We start from the raw sequence: 17,588 nt of genomic DNA, 5'->3' as shown, positions 1-17,588 counted from the left end.
TTTAGTTTAAACTGGTTAGTTGGATTTATGTGCAGACCAATGCTGTTGGAAAAGTGTTTCATAATGTCCATATGTTACTCCTCCAAACTCTGTTAACTAATTTTGAGTTGCATTACAGTCTCATAGGAATTGAAATGGTTCATCAACAGAGCTAGTTGTGGTACATGTGATTAAACCACAATGCATTGATTTTTACCCCTGTGACAAGACTTGTGTTAATAATTGCAATAGGCCTGTCTGGACTTCATAACGTAACATTAAAGAATACTTGGTGCCAGAATTTGACACTTAAGACTTGCAGTCTAATAATTTATATCAGATTAAGTGAGCATTTTCTTTAAAGTTTTTTTTCTAAATTAGGAAGTGGTGTTGAAAAAGTTAAAATCAACAAGTAATTGGTTTGGCGAATAGCTTCAACTTTTTAGGAATGCATCAGTCCTTTTCCATGGTCAACCAAACTGATAAAGTTGAAAAATGATCTTAAATGTGCATTTTACACTAGTTCTGTCAGGAGTGAAGTAACAGAAATAACTTGGAGAAAGGTACTTCATTTCTAAAATGGTAGAGGATTTAGGAATCACTCAAATGCATAATTAATAGTAATATTGTTTTAAAGGCTAAATGGGTTACATTTTTTGCAGACTCTAATTTGTTCACTCTGCACCCCATTAGGAGAGTTGGATTATTTTAGCTGCATGTTTTGGTGTTTAAAAAACACCCAGACAAAAGCTGGAAAGTTTAAAGGCTATGATATCTAGCCTTGTTTTCAAACCACAGTGTGCCTTTACTATCCCTTTTGTACGATGAAACCTAATCCAAGTGCTTAGAATTGAGGATGGAAACAAATGTAACTCTGAATTCCTTGAATTCACTTCAGCCATTACATTAATATCTACTATTTCTTCAAAACAAGGGAATTTTCAGGTAATCAATTTATGAATCCACTGTCAAACTTTGTACAATAATATTGTTGGCATCTAGTCTTTGTATAAATAATAATTTCCAATCAAAAAAGGCTTTTCAACTTGTTTGTGTTGTATTGTGTTTAAGAACTTTGTATTGTGACCTTCCGTATCATGAACATTTTGTTTAAAGATTAAATTTTTGTTTGCATTACAATTCTATGAACTGTTCTTTATTTTTTGTAAGAGATGTTGCATTTAATGCAAAGCTCAGAAGTTTGCTTCCAGCTCTCTGTGTCTGTGTGGTAGCAGCTCTATCTTCTACAGGGAAATGTGAAGATAATGAACAGCAGTCAGAAGTGAAGACTGGTGTCAAAACAGTTTGCATATTCTGGATTAGGAGGGAAGTTCTTGTGTTGATATAGAACAAAGCTTCCTTCTTAATTGTTGCTACAGAACCTTTTCCACATCTCCACTTTAATTTTTGTGGGCTGGGTAAGTATCAAATGCAGACTGAAATTGTACTGGAAGAAGCAGTTTGGCAATTATTCTCTCCCTAGCTTGGCAGCTGCAGCTGTCATGTGGTTAAACTGCCATAAATAATGCTGCTCATGGTAAATCATTAATATATTTCAAGTATTGCATGGGATGTTAGCTCAAACATCTCATTTCTCTTGATCTGCAAGATGATCCTTGATGGCTTTTTCTACAGACTTAGGTTTGCCTCCATGTTCTTAAAATAAGGGAAAAAGCTCAAACACACAAGTTAATGTTGCATATTCAAGTGCTAGCTTTTCAGTTTTCAAAATAAGAAGCTTCCTAGTAAGTCAGCCCTTTGGCCAACAGAACTGTTGACCCTACAGAACTTTGGCCCTTTCTTCTTGGATATGAAATAAAATAACTAATAAAAAATGATGCAGCTTACCTGAGGAGGTAGTGTTAGTAAAATAAATCAGATGATGATTTTTTAGAACTTTTCATGCTCCTACAGATTTGTGCATTTTATTTTCATGGCAACTTAGAGTCACTCTAATAGTTTAATTTTTTTTTAGTCAGTAGATTTTCATCAGGTTAACATGTTTACTTGGTTATGTAGCTTTTTCATCTTCAGGAATGTAATCTGAAGTTCATTCTGTAACCATTTCTTATAATTAATTCTTTCTCTCTTCCCTTTCTACCTCAATAAATGCCAGGATTATTGAAAGCAATGTGGTAGCAAATATATGGCTGCAAGTTCTGAAAGCAGGAGGCAGTTCACATCATCTTGTGGATTGTTTCTAGGAAGGATTTTGCAGAACTCTCTTTCTGGAGATCAGTAGTTAATCAAGCTCTCACACTTTATTTGCCCTTGTTGCATGGGCAGGTCCCTCAAATGTACAAGCATAGTAGTGCATCTCCCAGAGGGATTGCAGAGACTGCAGTGTAGCTCCAGCATGACAGTGAGTAATGTAGGCTGTGGCAAAGGAGGCACATTGGTAGTTGATAGGAAGAAGTAAGCAGTGATACTGTGGTCCTATATGCTTGCAGGACACAGCAATTTTTCAGGAATTCCTGTGTCTGGAGAAGCCTCCATCCTGGCATTACATGAAGTTTCTCCCAAGGCTCCATTGCTAGGACATGTAGGTGATGCAGGGGGCAGCAGCAACTCACTCTGGGGCTGGAGTGGCATCTGAAAGGGTTCAGGCATTATCTCAGTCTAGTGTGGCCATTAAAGGAACCGTTGCATCTTTGCCTTGTTGCTGCTTTGTGTTACTCCATTTATGTGAATATCCTTTCCCTCTTTGTTGGACTTCTAATAACCCATAATCTGTTGATATTTTGTACAAATGTGCACTCTGCTTCGTAGGAGCCAGCTAAAAGTCTTCTGGGTTTTATGGACATGCAAGTCTTACACCTTTAACACTTGGAGATGTGGAGAAGAGTGGATGAAAATGAGTCTACCTGCAGAGAGAGGGGAGAGGAATAATTGCTCCAAGTAATGGGCAATCTGAGAGATTGTTATTACTGCTTAGCCCAGCAAGGCTCTTGGGAAGTATAACTTGCTTGTAGACAGTTCTGGCAGCATGGTGCTTAACACAGGGAGATATCAGTCTGTAGTGCCCATGGGCCTGCTGTTAAACAGGTACATTTATTACTTGCTATTGCTTGCTTCCTCTTATAAAAATGTTATTTCTATATTTACTGCTACTGTTTATAAGTGTTACGTACAATACACTGAATAAAAGTTTTCTTTTCCCATCCCTCATACTTGCATATCTGTCTATTGCAGAAACAGTACTCTTGTCCAAAGATGTTGTAAAGCAAGTATTTGAAAAGTGTGGAGGGATGAAAACTGAAACAGGAGATATGTAGAAAAACCAGTCAGTGCAATCTCCCTGGCAATGCAACCTGAAAATCAAGTTCAGGGTTCAGGCTTCTAGTATATGGAGGGCAAGGGGAAAAAGGAATGTAGGTCATTACTTTTCATTGCAAACATAGCTAAACTGCAAGTAAGTAGTGAATTGATTGATTGTTTGAAATTGGCCTTGCTCAGCAGCAAAAATGCATAAAATTGTGATGAGATGGGTGGAGTTTGAAGGTGTTCATTATAGTAAAGGTGTTCATCATCATTGGGGAGGTCTCTCTGAGCTCTGTGCTTTGGCCCTCTGGTCTTACCATTGTTGTGGCTTTTGCTGGACCTTATGCTGAGCTGATTCTGTGCAAAAGGCTGGCAAAACTTTAGTGTACTAGTTTTCTGCTGGTTTAACAAGCTGAATGAGTCTGGTACAGTCTGGTAAGTACCAAAAGCCAGTAGAACAGGACAAAGATCAGTACCTCCCCTTATGATAACTGCTTAGGGTCCAACTTTGTATTTGCTTGCAGAATAATTATCCTTGGCTTCCTCTTTGGTTTTGTTTGGTTTTTTAGTTATAGGACATTATTACAACCAAATGGGCATGACTTTTTTACATGGATTATAATGCATATATATATATAGCTACATATATGCCCATACATATTGAATGCCAATCTGGTATTAAACAGGCTTAGGACCCAAAAAGATACAAAATATGTTTATCTAAAGTAAAATATTAAGAAGGGGAAAGTGTAAGGATAGATTTAAAAAAACTCTTCAAGAGTTTGTAAATAGCATGTCTTGAAGTGTTTTCAGATAACAGATATACTTAGTTGCTGTGGCTGCAATGGTTGCCTAAATATTTAGGAACAGAAGGGAAAATAATCACACTTCCATGATGTGTAACCCATGATTGCTGGTGAATGTGGGCTCATTAATCCCTAACACGCTATTTTCCTTGGGTTGCTTGTGTTCTGTCTAGATTAGTGCTCTGTTATGGAGCAGTGACAGCAGTTTCTGTGCTCTGTAGAAAGTTTTCTTCTACTTAGGGATGATTCTGGCTCTCCAGCAGCAGTTGCTGAATTGTATTTCAGTGTGTGTAAGGTGACCAAAAGTTGGCACTGCTTTTTATGAGGTGAACAACGTGGCTGTGTCAAAGCAACAGAGTGCAGTGTAGTGTGGGTGGAAAACTGAAGAGAGGAGAAAAGCCAGAGCAGGAGCTAGTCCAGCTCTTGTAGAGAAAGTAATTTTCACTGCTGAATCAGTTCCTTAATCTGGCTGATGAGAGGTGCTGCTAGTTTTTCCTTCAAAACAGTCTGTCTCATTAAAGAAAACTGCTGAAGTAGCTTGAGGGCTGTGCAGGGGATTGATTCTGTATGGTGCTGAGTTTTTGAGTAACTGCTTAGTGAGTGTATTTGACTCCCACTTAGAGCCAGTGGAAGTTCAGGGTATTTGTACCATTCCAAATAACTCTTTCAAGTTATTCAACTCGTTCTTCAAGATGTCTTGGTTAAAGGATCTTGTAAAACAAAGATTTTTTTCTTTATTTTCTTTTTTGTTTTCTTTGTTCTGTGATTATAAGTTATAACATATGCATGAAAACAAAATTGGTAAGTTTTCTGGTATGAAAAATAGCTAGAAACAAGCAACAATGTCAAAGGCAAGTACATAGGAATCTTATTTGACTTAAATCTCTTTTTATGCCAAGTGTGTATGGTTTTGCTGGCTTGAGAAATAAATCCACTAAACAGTCTGAACTGATAACATTCTTTCCTGCATTGCTTCAGAGAAAACTGATAAACTTAAGTATTAGTATTTTAGTATTACAAAATTTACTGAGTCTTGCTTTCAGCTATAGCTGTCTGTTTTTCTGGATTTAGTAATGCTAGCACCTTATAAAAACAGGTTGATTTTCATTGCCATAGATTTACACAGATCCACCAAGATATAAACAGTCTCATATTCCATAGCAGAGGAGACTGAAATTCTACAATTTAATGTCTGAGGTTGCAGTAGGCTACCATAAATAGTTACATTATTTATTATGTTAAAATTGAGGCTTTTAATAAGTTAAGCTCACAAATAAAGATTAATAGTCTATAGAGTAGTGCTTCTGATACCTTGATGAAAAGTGGTGCATGTTTTATTCTGCCCTGCACTTAGTTCTTAATATATCAAAGATGTTTGTACTGGAAATGCACAACTGTCAGAGAGAAGCTGAAGCAGTGAGCAGATGGGGAAGTGGAATAGGCACACGGGCTGAATGTTCTTAAGTCAGCAGTGAAGTAGCAAATAGTGCATGACAACTTGTCTTTTAAGACTTCAGGCCTAATCAGTTCAGATCTTAGTCATTTGCTTCCTTGGAGTATTGCTCCAGGACACTGCAGACTCAAAACGGAAGTGGAGCAGAGCACAAGTTGAGGTTTGGAATTTTTTTTCCCCCTGAAAAAAGCTGATGTTTTGTTGTGTTTTGGGTTGGATTGGGGTTTTTAACAGAAAAAAACCAAAGCTTTGCTGCAGAAGTCTGCTATGATTAATAAGGCTTTGAGCTCCATTAAGTTGCAAAATCTCTTGCATTTTTCAGAAGTTTCTGTCTTTAACTATGTGCCATTTGATTTTAATTTGATTTGCCTTTTCTCATTAACAGCCCACCTCTAAGTGAGTTTTAATCATTATAATAATTCCATAGGGCAAAGGAGTCCCCTAAAGATTCTAGATGACAGGGAAAATTGCCTCCTGTGTGTCTAGGTAAACATTCCTTTGGCTTCTGTATTGAGGTCAGGGAGATACTAAATCACTGTGGCTGCTGTCTTTCCCTTAGGGTCCAGCTGATGACAAAATTACGACCTGGTATGCAAGAGAATTCAGGCTTGTGCTGGCATGAGAGAAAGAGCTGGGAAAGGCACAGTAGGGCTGATTATTTCAGTGGCTGTGCCACTTTTCATCATCTGTAGATAGAAATACATAGTGACCTACATAGTGGCCTTATTCAAGTCTCAAACGTGAAGCAAGAAACATACAGATTGGGAGACAAACTCAGTAATTCTAGAGGCTGCTCCTGCTATATGTTGAAATAATTGAGCTAGCAAAGGCTACTGGAAAAATACTATATGGAAGGGAAAGCTTTGGTTGTAGGTCTTACTCTCCCCTTACCAGCATTTCTTCTTGTAGCCTTAGCAATTGTTTAGCTAACAGCTCTTCTTTTGCCATCTTCATTGAGTTAAATCAATGGCTCCTTTGGCAGCTATTTAAGTCCATAGGTCAGTGGGGAGGGAGTAGCATTTACCTGAAATTTTTCTCAGCCAAACTAATGTGCTAGAAAATCAGAGAGCTTTTTAGTGTAAGCTGAATATACAGATACTGAATCAGATGGTCGGTGAAGCAGGGAAATTCATCCTGTGCAGCTGGGGAGCTGACATATTTGTCAAGTCATGTCTGTGCCTTTCCCTCCCAAAACGATAATGTATCCTGAGAACATCTGCAGTTGAGAGCGAGAATATATGCTGAGGAACGCTAGCAAAGGACTGCAGTCATTTATGAACAGTTACACAAATGTAAAAGGTATGTGTGTATGATAATTAAAGGTTCAAATATTAAGCTGCTAGTTAAGTGTTCAGAAATGATGGGGTATTGTCCAGGGAGCTAAAGCGAGCATTTGTAAAGCTCTGCAGTGTTTTGTTTTTCTATTTTTTATTTTAATCTCCTATTGACATGCCAATTTATTTCAGCTTTGAAATGCTCCAAGAACTTGCATAAGGCATTTCTATTGCATTCTTGTCCTTTGCACCGCCTGGGGCAGTTGTACCTCCCGTGTCCCCCTGACGGCGCTATTGCCTGACAGGCGCCAGGTACCGGCATCTGCTTGCCAAAGACCGTCTGAGAAAAGCATTTACATCATTAAATACAAATCAAAGTTAAACTCCTTGAGGTTTCACTGTAAACACAGCCTTGAGTTCCAGTCTCTGCAGCATGGAGCAGAATATACTAGAAACTAGGAATGGAAAGCTTATGTGAGGGCAAGCAATACCAGTTTATCCTCACTGTGTGCAATTCAAATGCACTACCCAAACAGCAAAACATTAAGGAATTCCTTATTTTAATGTGTGGGTTTGAATGCAGAATGTGCATTTTCAGTTTACTTTTTGCTGTCAGGGTGTCTACCCAGTTTTGATGCTTATCAGTCCAAACTGAGAAAAAAAGCTGGGTTATTAAGATGGATGTTACTGTTACAAAAGTTGTATTAAATGGAAAACATCTTGGAAAATAAGAAGTCATTTTCTATTGAGAAACCGCTTGATTCTGGAGGCAATATAAATTCTGTTCATCCCACTTCTAATCCATGTCAGAATAGCTATCTGGAAGCATGCTCTTTTCACCTAATTTCCCTTTGGCTGGTATCTCTGCCTGTACGGGGCACTACAGTCACTGCATCACTGTGTCACTAGGTTGAAATGTACTCTCCTTCCCAGTCCTCAAATAATTTTTCTTATTTAACCTTTTCTTCAATATCTTATTTTCTTCAGGTATCTTGAGCAGCTTTGCTGGAAAGTGTTTTTTCTTCATTTATTTTGAATAAGTGGGAAAATAAAACACTTGTTATTTTAAATCTGTAGATAAGTTTTGAGTAACTTTCTAAGGCATTGTGTATTGTCTTCTGGCTTTATTCTATGAATGTGCAATATAACATAAGCTACATGATGTTCAAATGTAGTTGAAGAAATGGTTTCATTATGTAGAATGAATGAGATTTAAAAATCTACTGCATGGCTTGCTGGTGACGAATTTCTAAGTGTCTAATAATATTTTTTATTACAATCTGGCAAAATGTATCTATTGGGTTGTGTCAGCAAACAAATAGAGGATTAGTTGGGGTGTTCCTCTGCTGTTTTGCTTATTTGTAATGAATCCCAATTGTCACTTTTTGCTCTATTTCTGTGTTTTGAGAAATCTGTTTTCTTAATTGACTCCTCACCCTCTGATTTTTCTCCTGGATCATACCATGATGTCTGTCTCCAAGGATACTTTGTTCAGTCCTTTCACTCTGGGTGCATTTTCTCTTTTGAGTTTGCAGCCACCATGCAATTGTCCTCTAGTTAAATGTCTCTGCATGCATATTTGAGGCTGTGAGGCAGGCTTTTGGGGATCTTTGCTTCAGCTGAGTGTTTCTGTTCCATGGAAGGGATGTGTAACTGCTCACTTTCATGAAGAGGATGACTGTTCTCATGTGCCAGCTGCAGTGAAATTGTTGGCTAGCTGCTGTCAGAAAGGTTTCACTGTGATCATGCCACCAGGTATCCCTAGACTAGTCACTAGAGGTCAACATCACCTTCCCCAGCTGGAGCACCAACTACCACATCATTATGGGATGGTTGCTTGCTTGTAGGAGAACATACTCCAAAATGATTTGAATGTTCATGATGGCATGTTCCTGATCCTGCCACTCTCCAAGGTTAGGAGGAGAGAAGATGAAAGGCAGGAGTTAGTAATTTTTCAGTGTGAGCTTTTTAAAGGTACCAGGAGCAAAATAAATCTGAAGGCATTTGCATTTCTGTGCCTGAGGCATCTTTTGGTGAGTGCCTTGGGGAGCAGTGGCAAAGCCAAGGGGATAAAGCAATAGAACTTGTCTGGAGCCATGGCTGTGTGCCAGAGTTGTAGGTCTTCCAGCTAATTAGTGTAGCCAGGGACTCCTGTCAGTACAACACGTGCTTCAGCACCATCAGGGCTATTGGGGATCCCCAGGATTTTCAAGACACAGGTATTGTCTTTATATTCCTACCTGAAGACAATTTTTACTGTTTTTCTGTTTCTAGCTTGGAGATGCATTCAGTCAGTCTGAAGTCTGACAAACTATTTAAAAATTGGATGGAAGCTGAGAAAACTGAAACCCAGGAGGAAAAGTCTAATACTGCATCATTTCATAAACAGCTGAAAGAATGAAGCCTGGTCTACAGATCAGTGTCCCTGAAGATTTCCTCATACTTGAGTTATTTAAGTGACCTCCCTTTTACAGATTTTCTGGTGTTTTAACTTAATATTTGAGCCTTTTTCTTGGCTGGAACACTTTGGAAATAATATCTTCCTCCCCTAGGTACCCACTTATCTCCCTTCTTGCAACTTGAAGGAACTGCTGTATATCTGAGACTTATTTTGGTATATTTATTTTAAGTCAACCAGCATATTAAATATTTACTAGAGGAATGACAGAGATTGCATCATTAATGTTTATGCTTTACCTAATTACCTCTGAGAATATGATGTAAATAGTCCTCCTAAGAAATATGCACAAACTCTGTTTGTTACTACAAATGCAGTAACCTCTGGGTCAGATCCATTCAACATTTCCTGAACTTTGAAAGAGGTGAAGAAAGCAATACTTTTAGTGAGATTATGGATCAGAGTTTCAAGTGTGCATCTATAGATACCAAATCTCCATTCAGCTTTTAACTTTATTAGCAAAGTCTAACATAAACATCAAAGATGGAAGAGAGAAAAGAAAGATGGACCTATCCAAAGGCACAAAGCAAGTTTACCTGGGTGATCCTGGGTGTAATTATCAAGGCTTTAACTAATCAGGGGTTTTCATTGTTGCTGTTGCTTCTGCTGGAAAGTTGTTCATCATTTCCTGTCCTTCTGGTTTTCCATGACGACTTAACGTCCTTGTCAAATTCACAGAATTTGAGCCAGTAGTGTGATTTTATTTGTTAGACTGGAAGAAAAAGAAATTTAAACAGTAATTAACACTTTTTTTTTTTTTTTAAGTTTTTTTTATTTTGTAGGAGTTCTCTCCTCAGCTGCTGTTAAGAAACATGCTAGAAGAGGGAATGCAGGCTGCTCTCCATTCTGGCTGGGCTGCCTGCATTACTGTCTTCCTTTTCAGCTAATGCAGCCTGACTTTTTGTGGCTATAAGCAAAGGCCTGTGGCTGTGCCAGGCAGCTCTCCCAGCTCCTCAGGACTAGCTCAGTACTCTGCACAGTGGTGCCTGGTGTGGGGGAGCTGTACTGTGATGCATGAAATAAAGGCCACACCACTGAGATGCTGTGAAGGTAATGGCAAAATACAGGTGAAGGGAAAAAAAAATCCCATCCTATTCTCTGTTGTAGGCTGGTGTACTTTTGGCAGGCTGGCATTGCTGCATTTTTCCCAGTGTAAGCCTGGAGGAGCTCTATCTGGTACAATACAGTGCTGTTGTCAGGGCTGAGCTGAAATGCCATGAATGGCATGAGCTGGCACAAGCTGATGGTTCTGCTGAGGGAGGTGGCTCTGCTGCCCTCTCCTCCCTCCTTCCCCCCTGCAGATATTCCTGCAGCTCTGCAGAAATGTCTGCACGGGTAAGCTGGGCGTGGGCCCAGGCAGTCACACACTCCCCATTCATCCTGCATGCTGTGCTGCATCCATGGCACAGCTCTGGGCTGCTCTGCACCCTTCCCTGTCACACCCTGGGTCACAGACACCAGTGACTGTGTCCTGCTGGCAGCTTGGGTGGAGCTCTGCTGATGGCAGTAAGGGAGTTTAGCTGTATGGATACAGGCTGTTCTTTGCAATATGTCAATATGAAAAGTAACTCTGGTATCATATCCTTGTTCTTTAAATGTTGATAAGCTGCTTGTGGCTAGTTGCTTATCCTTGAGTGCACATAAGTGGGTTTTTTTAATTCCTGCATCTTTTTGCTGCACCAAAAAGTAAATAAGTAACAGAAAGATGAGAGCACTTGAAAACCTGTTTCATGAAGTGCTATACCTTGTTTTTGTGTTCCATCCAAGCATCTTTGTACATTCAAGTACCACCTGAAACAGGAAGGACACAAACACTAAACAATAACCCCAATGTCACCTGAGTTTGACACCTGATGTCAAAGCAGAAGCTCCAGACTTTACTCACTTATAACCAGTGTCAGGACCTGAGATCTGCTTGATAAAGCTGAGTAGCAAACACTTCCAGGGTTGAAACCATACCAGATTTTGTACTTGTAAGAGTCCACTTGGTTTTAAATCAGGCTCCTCCAGCATGTTGGAGCAGTTCCTCTCTGGAGGAAAAGAGCAAAAGCTCTCATGGAGGGACTGCTTTTGTTATATACAGAGGCCAAAGTTTTGCACATGCTGTGTGGTACTTTCTTCTGAAAGTTCTCTGTATAACCTCTGCTTCAGAGTAGGTCCTAGTCAGCAGAACTGATTTCTTAATGAAAATGAATGGTCAGATTTCCTGTTGCTTGTGTGCCCCAAATACACTGCTCTCCTTTCTCCTCAGAACTGCAGACTTCACCTCTTCTTTATAATTATTGCCTTTTACCTAGTCATTCTTTTTTGTTGTTGGATGGAAGCATGTTAGTAGAGTTCTTAACCTTTCCATTAGAATTCCATTCAAGCTAAAAGTGGATCTGGTTTTGTAAGATAAAATCATGGAGAAGTTATATTTTATACTGAGATAATTTTGTTCTGTTTTGTTTCAGAGTCTGCTCTTAACATCTAGTCTTCCTGTTAGCCTAGCAAAGGTCTCACAGCATGTCTATTTTCTTCATTCTTTTCACAAACTAAAATAGCCTAGTGGTGCAGACACTGTCAGCATTACCTTTGTTCCTTCTTTATACTTGTGTTTTACACAATAATCTCCAGGAAACAATCCTATTCCTGGAAATTCATCACATTCCATGCAGTTGTGTGGCCTCTCTGATGGTGTTTTTCAGCTGCTTTAAGTGATTCAGTGGAACTTCAATTTGTGTTTGAGATTCCTGGAAGGTTTGTCACATACAGTGCTCTAAAACCACATTACAACCAATGAAGGCAGGCAAAGAAAAATGCACAGTTCTGTCTCTTAAATTATTATTAACCATTCTATAGGGGAAGTTGTTTGAAGCATTGAGTCTTAATGTCTCAAGTGTAGGTATATAATCAGCCTCTTGCTAAACAGAGTCAATGTACCACATCAATTTCAACCAACAGCCAGACCAAAACAGCTTGCATGCATGTTTCATCCCCTTGTATTTGTGCTATAGTAAATAACCCTGTCTCATATCTCAGCTGCATGAGAGCTTGTTTTATGTATGTATATGGAAAGACATGTAGCCTTAATTCTGAATAGTGTGATAGTTGTTTGTATTGATAGAAAGTTTTGGCAATGCAGCCTGGACTGCTTGGACAAGTCTGCAAATCACATCCACCAGAAACACCTCCAGCTGTGAGAAGGGAAGACTGGAGCCCTCAGACTGTCCTATGTTATCTGTGTGAATGGCTCACAGCCAGAACTTGGAGAATACAATAGCACTTCTAGAAATAATGATAGAGACTTGTAAATGTGAAGTGACTGACTTGGCTGAATTTGGTGTAGTCCCAGGGGAGAGCAAACCACTGGCAAGCGAGGGAAGTTGAAAGTAAAAATGAAAATATCAGGTGCATGCTGTATGTATGAGGCCTGAATAGGCATGGCATTGGACTGACAATTAGTGCAGGCCACAGACTGCTATTATTTATGCCCCCTCATCACAAAAGCTTATTCCAAACAGTCTTCCCAAGCACTGCAATGAAATGCATGATCTTTTCCCACTGAAGTAGAGAGAATTAGCCAGAGCTGGAATTGTAAACTATCCCAAAGTTTTTTTTAGTGGAATTTTTTTCCAAGAGTTTGATTCAAATAGATTCCTAGTGAACTGCAAGGAGCAAATGCACAACTGAAAAACAGCAGTGGAAAAACCCCTTTTAGCTGTGAGCACTGCAACGGAGGCAAGTCTGAACAGAGCACCGTGGCTGCAGTGGGTCAGGTGCGTTCCACGTTCAGAGCTGACGGGCTGCAGGAAGCACAGAGCGAGATCCGCGCCGGCGGAACTGGAGCTGCCCTGGAGCTGTGTCCTGGATAACAGCAAGACACAAACCCATTCCCCCCTGCTGGGCCTTGTCTCATGACACAGGAAACGCTGGGAGCTGCCTGCTGCCATGGATTCTCCTGATCTGAAGAATGACAGCAGAGCAGAACCAGACTGGTGCGCTGTTCACGCCACAGCACCTGCCCCACGGCAGCAGCACGGCCCACGGACTGCACTGGCACACCCAGCAGGAGCACTGACACCAGCACATGCCCTCACTGCTGGCTGCCTCAGTCATGCTTAGCACTATAAATCCAAAATACTAATAGTTTGATCTGACCAGCCTCTACTCTTAGGAATCTCACAACTCTTAAAGCTACTGAGCTTATACAGCAGCTACCAACACATTTTGTTCCTTATCAGCTACTTCTGTATCAACTAACCCGCTGTGCAGGTAAGTTATGGACTAGCTCATCCCCAATCCCCTGAGATTTCCTCTCCTGCTAATCAAGAGGAATTTCAGGGAATAGTTTAGATGTGTGGTGTTTTTTCAGTGCTGTTCTGTTCCAGCAATTAACACAAAACATTGCTTAAGTTTAGGCAGCCAAGACTGCTGCTGTATTTTAGTGCTTTCTAATTTTGAGAATCTATTCTAATCCTTACCCTTTCCCAGCTAACAAGCATACCATATGTCTGATTACTCAGGTTCCCATGCAAAATAGGAAATTAAAAATTCCAGATGATTAACAAACATCTCTTCTTGTTTATTTTGAGATGACTGTTTTAAAATACCATTTAAAAAATGTAGAGACTTCTTTCTCAAACATTTACTTTATCATTTAGATGTGTAAAAGATATTTGTTAAGAATGTGCTGTTTGTACTTTTTGGAATATGATTTATTGACACAGATTTGCCACCAGTAAAAGATCTACAACTAACTGTTTAAAGACAGTGAACAAAAAGATGGGTAATTCCGTGGCAGAATTTTGGAGGTGGGGAACTAGGCATAGACATTATAAGCTGGTTTAAGGACAGTGAAAGACTTGAATCTTCCTCAAAACATCCAAGCCCAAAGCATGACGCAAGTTGGACCAGCACTGACAGCCTGCTATCTCTTTGCAGGGTGTCAGCCAGGGGAACAGGTCACGTAACAGTGACTCTGGCCAGTGCAGCACGGAGCCAGGATACTGGGCAGGAGAGCTCTCTGCTCTGGCAAGTAGACTCCCCTAAAAGTAGAGCTTCTTTGTACTAATATAGAGATTCTGTGCATGAGTTTGGTTATGAGCAGACTAATTTGGTGAGAGGCAGAAAGCTGTTGAGAAAACCAAACACTTGAATTAAGCCATCTCTCTGTGAGTACTTGGATGAGGGGAAGAGATGGTTCCCATACAGAAGAAAGCCTGGATGTGTGTCTGATCCAGCTACAGCATTTCAGTACAGAGCACTCGAGGGGGAAGGCTGGGGAGGCAGCACTGGGGCAGCCTTAGCTGTCAGCTGAGGACAGCAAGCCTGCTACTTGATTCTTGTCCTAATATCCTCCACCAGAAGTGTTTGTCCTTGCTACAGTTTGTTTATTCAATCACACCCATAAATGTCCATTGGTAGTAATAAATGCCTCTGTTGTTTTGAAAGTAGCAGTAATTATAAAGTGCTTGCTCTGAGCTCGAGCTGCTGGGCTTCATCCCTCCTGCCTCATGTGAGCTCGTTGCATCACATCTAAAATTAGATAAGATGCTGTATCCCGTGAAGTGCACGGTTCAGTAGCTCAGAGCTGCAAGAGCCAGACCAGGCACAGCTGCATAGCTCCTCAGTTAGGAAGATGTCTTCAGACAGATCACTGAAGAAAACTTAATGATGATTCTTAAACTTAATGATGATCAGAGGTAAAGCAGCCTTCACATCCAGGAGCTCCAGTTCAGCCAAAGGTCAGAAAAATGGGAGCTAGTTCTGTTTCTTTTGGTATGTCTTTAGCTCTGTATTTTCTCAACACTATGTGGGGACAGCTGTCAATAGCTCCTCTAGAGACATCTACTTGGGCAAATTCTTCCCTGAGGTAGTTGTACTGCTTTCATTGTAATCATTCCAGTGATGAATGTAACTCTTCTTCACTTAGGAAAAACAAAAGAGCTCATGAGATTAAACATCTTTTCAGTGTTTTCGTTCTGATTAAAGCAAGTTTTAGTACTTAGAAAATGCTGTGAGCTTAAGAAATGGCTGTATTCTTCATCCTGCTCTGAAGCTTTGCTTCAGCTTCCCAGATTCAACCCATATCATCCATGCAATTTATTTTAGAAGTCTGTATTCCCAGTACACTGCTATTATTTAAACGTCTGGTGCACTTAAAAATCGTATTTCAAAAACACTAACCTGGGGAGAGAAGGGTTAAAATGTGAAACGAGAGAAAAGCAAACTAGGGAGAATATAAATTCTGACAAACTTTAAGCAGCTAAGAAGTACTAGAGCTGTCAAATCATGCATTTTGGATTTGAGCTGAATCAAATCACAGAGACTCTTTTTCCATGCCTCGTCTGAAAGCAATTTAGCTTTTCTGTGTTAGCAGATTATGCTGTTTTCAACAGTTGTTGGAGAGATGACTGATGAAAAGCATTTTCATTGTGGGTGTGCTTCTAAGCACAGACAGAGCTGTGGCACTCAAACCTCGGTTTTCTTACCCTGATCTCTCCTGAAGCACAGGGTAAAGGGTCTGTGCAGCACTATCCCCTCAGACCCAGCTTCAGGATGGCTTGTGGGACCCCAGACTCCAGTGTATGGGATGGCTTTGTGTTTTTTCAGGGTGCATCCTCAAATAATGAAGGGATTGGAAAGGGGAGAAAAAGAAACAAAACAGAACTCTGAGCAGGACTCAGTAGAAGATGGGGGCTGTAGCATGGCAGTTGGTGCTGAGAAAGGACTTCAGAATTAGGCGTCCTGAACCTGGATCACATGTGAGAATCAGCCCATGGCTCCATGAACAGAGGATAACTGCAATGCAAGCACTGGCAGTGCAATCTGCCCCTGTGCTCAACTAAGTTTGGAGGCTGGTCTGTGGCAGTTTTAACTCAGGTGCAAATCAAACCCTGCCCCTGGTTCTGTAGCAGTGTAAGTACTGCAAGGTAGCACTCAGCAACAGCAATAGCACTTGGAGAATCTGTTAGTTATGAATGACAGAATAAGCCAATTGACAGTAAAAGGCAAATGTACAAAGCTTGGAGTAATGACTATGTGATCTGTCCCACATTCCTCTGGAGTCTATGAAAAAGAGGCAACAGTGAAATCAAAGCTTGTCAAAAACTTGCAGTCATACAAATGGTTGAAACCAATTACTGTTGTCTACCATTTTGGTAAGGGAAATACTCACAAATTACTTCAGATTTCACTGGCCTAGATGGTCTTAAAATAATGCAGGAATTTTCAAATAAATTACACTTTTCTGCAGGCAGCAGAATTTTTCCACTAGAGCAAAGGCATTTGGAGCCCCAGTTGTGTGTTTACTACCAAATGTATATTTTTGGGCCTTCTTCCACCAGAACTGCACTAAGCTTCCATCCCCAAACTCAGCAGCTATATTTATCTGGACCCTGTTTTCTACTGCAGTATCAGTGACCTTGCCTGTAATTATTGTTCACAGGGGAAGCTTAGCTCAGTCCTCCAAGTACTGCAGTAACTCTGAATAAAAATAACCCAGAAGTTCACAACAGGAAACGTTAACAATGGCAGGATTACTGACCACCATGTCCCTGTAAAATAAATGAGCAACTGAGAGGGAGTTCAGGGAAAAGCAGCACCACAATTAAGTAACGGGAGGGAGTGACTTATGAGGAAAAATTAAATGAGCTAAGAGATGATGAAAGGGTGAACGGAACAACTGCCTCCAAATGTTGGAAAGAAGAAACCATCCAAGACAGGGAGGGATTCTCTAAGCTGCTGCCAGAAGTTAAGAGTAATGGAAAGAAACCAATAAAATGAACACAGCAGTCACCATAACTATTTCTTCGGCTCAGAAACCCAGTGCTTTTGTCCATGTGAAAACCTTGCTCATTTCTCCTGTTTTACTTCTTAGCCATATCCCACAAAGCATGGATGGAACACTCAAAATTATGTAATGGTGCAATGTTGCTGAAATGTTTTAGGCTGGCAGCTCTGAAGGACCGTAAGGGAGCTGTGCTGACATTCTCTTCTAGCTCCTGTCACTCAAACCCTCACTTCTTGAGATGCCTCAGAAAGCCTTGAGGTTTCAGCTGAGAAAAGCAGCTCTGCACGGCAAAGCACTTAAGCAAACACTTCAGGAAAACGATGAACTAAACTCCCACAGCTATAAATCACATCCATGATTCCCAAATGAGGAACCTGAGTCTGCCCTCAGCAGTCCCTGAAGCAGACAGTCACAAAATACATGAAGTCAGAATTCCCCACAGCTATCCCTGGCAGACCTTTGGTTCACATCCCAATGTAGTTAATATTTTTGCAGCAAAACAGCTGTGAGGCATCATGTTGTGTTTGTTTTCATTAACTCCTCCCCAGTGGGCTTATATATTTGTATTTCCTTGTTTACATAC

This window comes from Erithacus rubecula (genome assembly GCF_903797595.1).
Source record: "Erithacus rubecula genome assembly, chromosome: 10".
NCBI lineage: Eukaryota > Metazoa > Chordata > Aves > Passeriformes > Muscicapidae > Erithacus > Erithacus rubecula.
Note: the sequence above shows the minus strand (reverse complement) of the source record.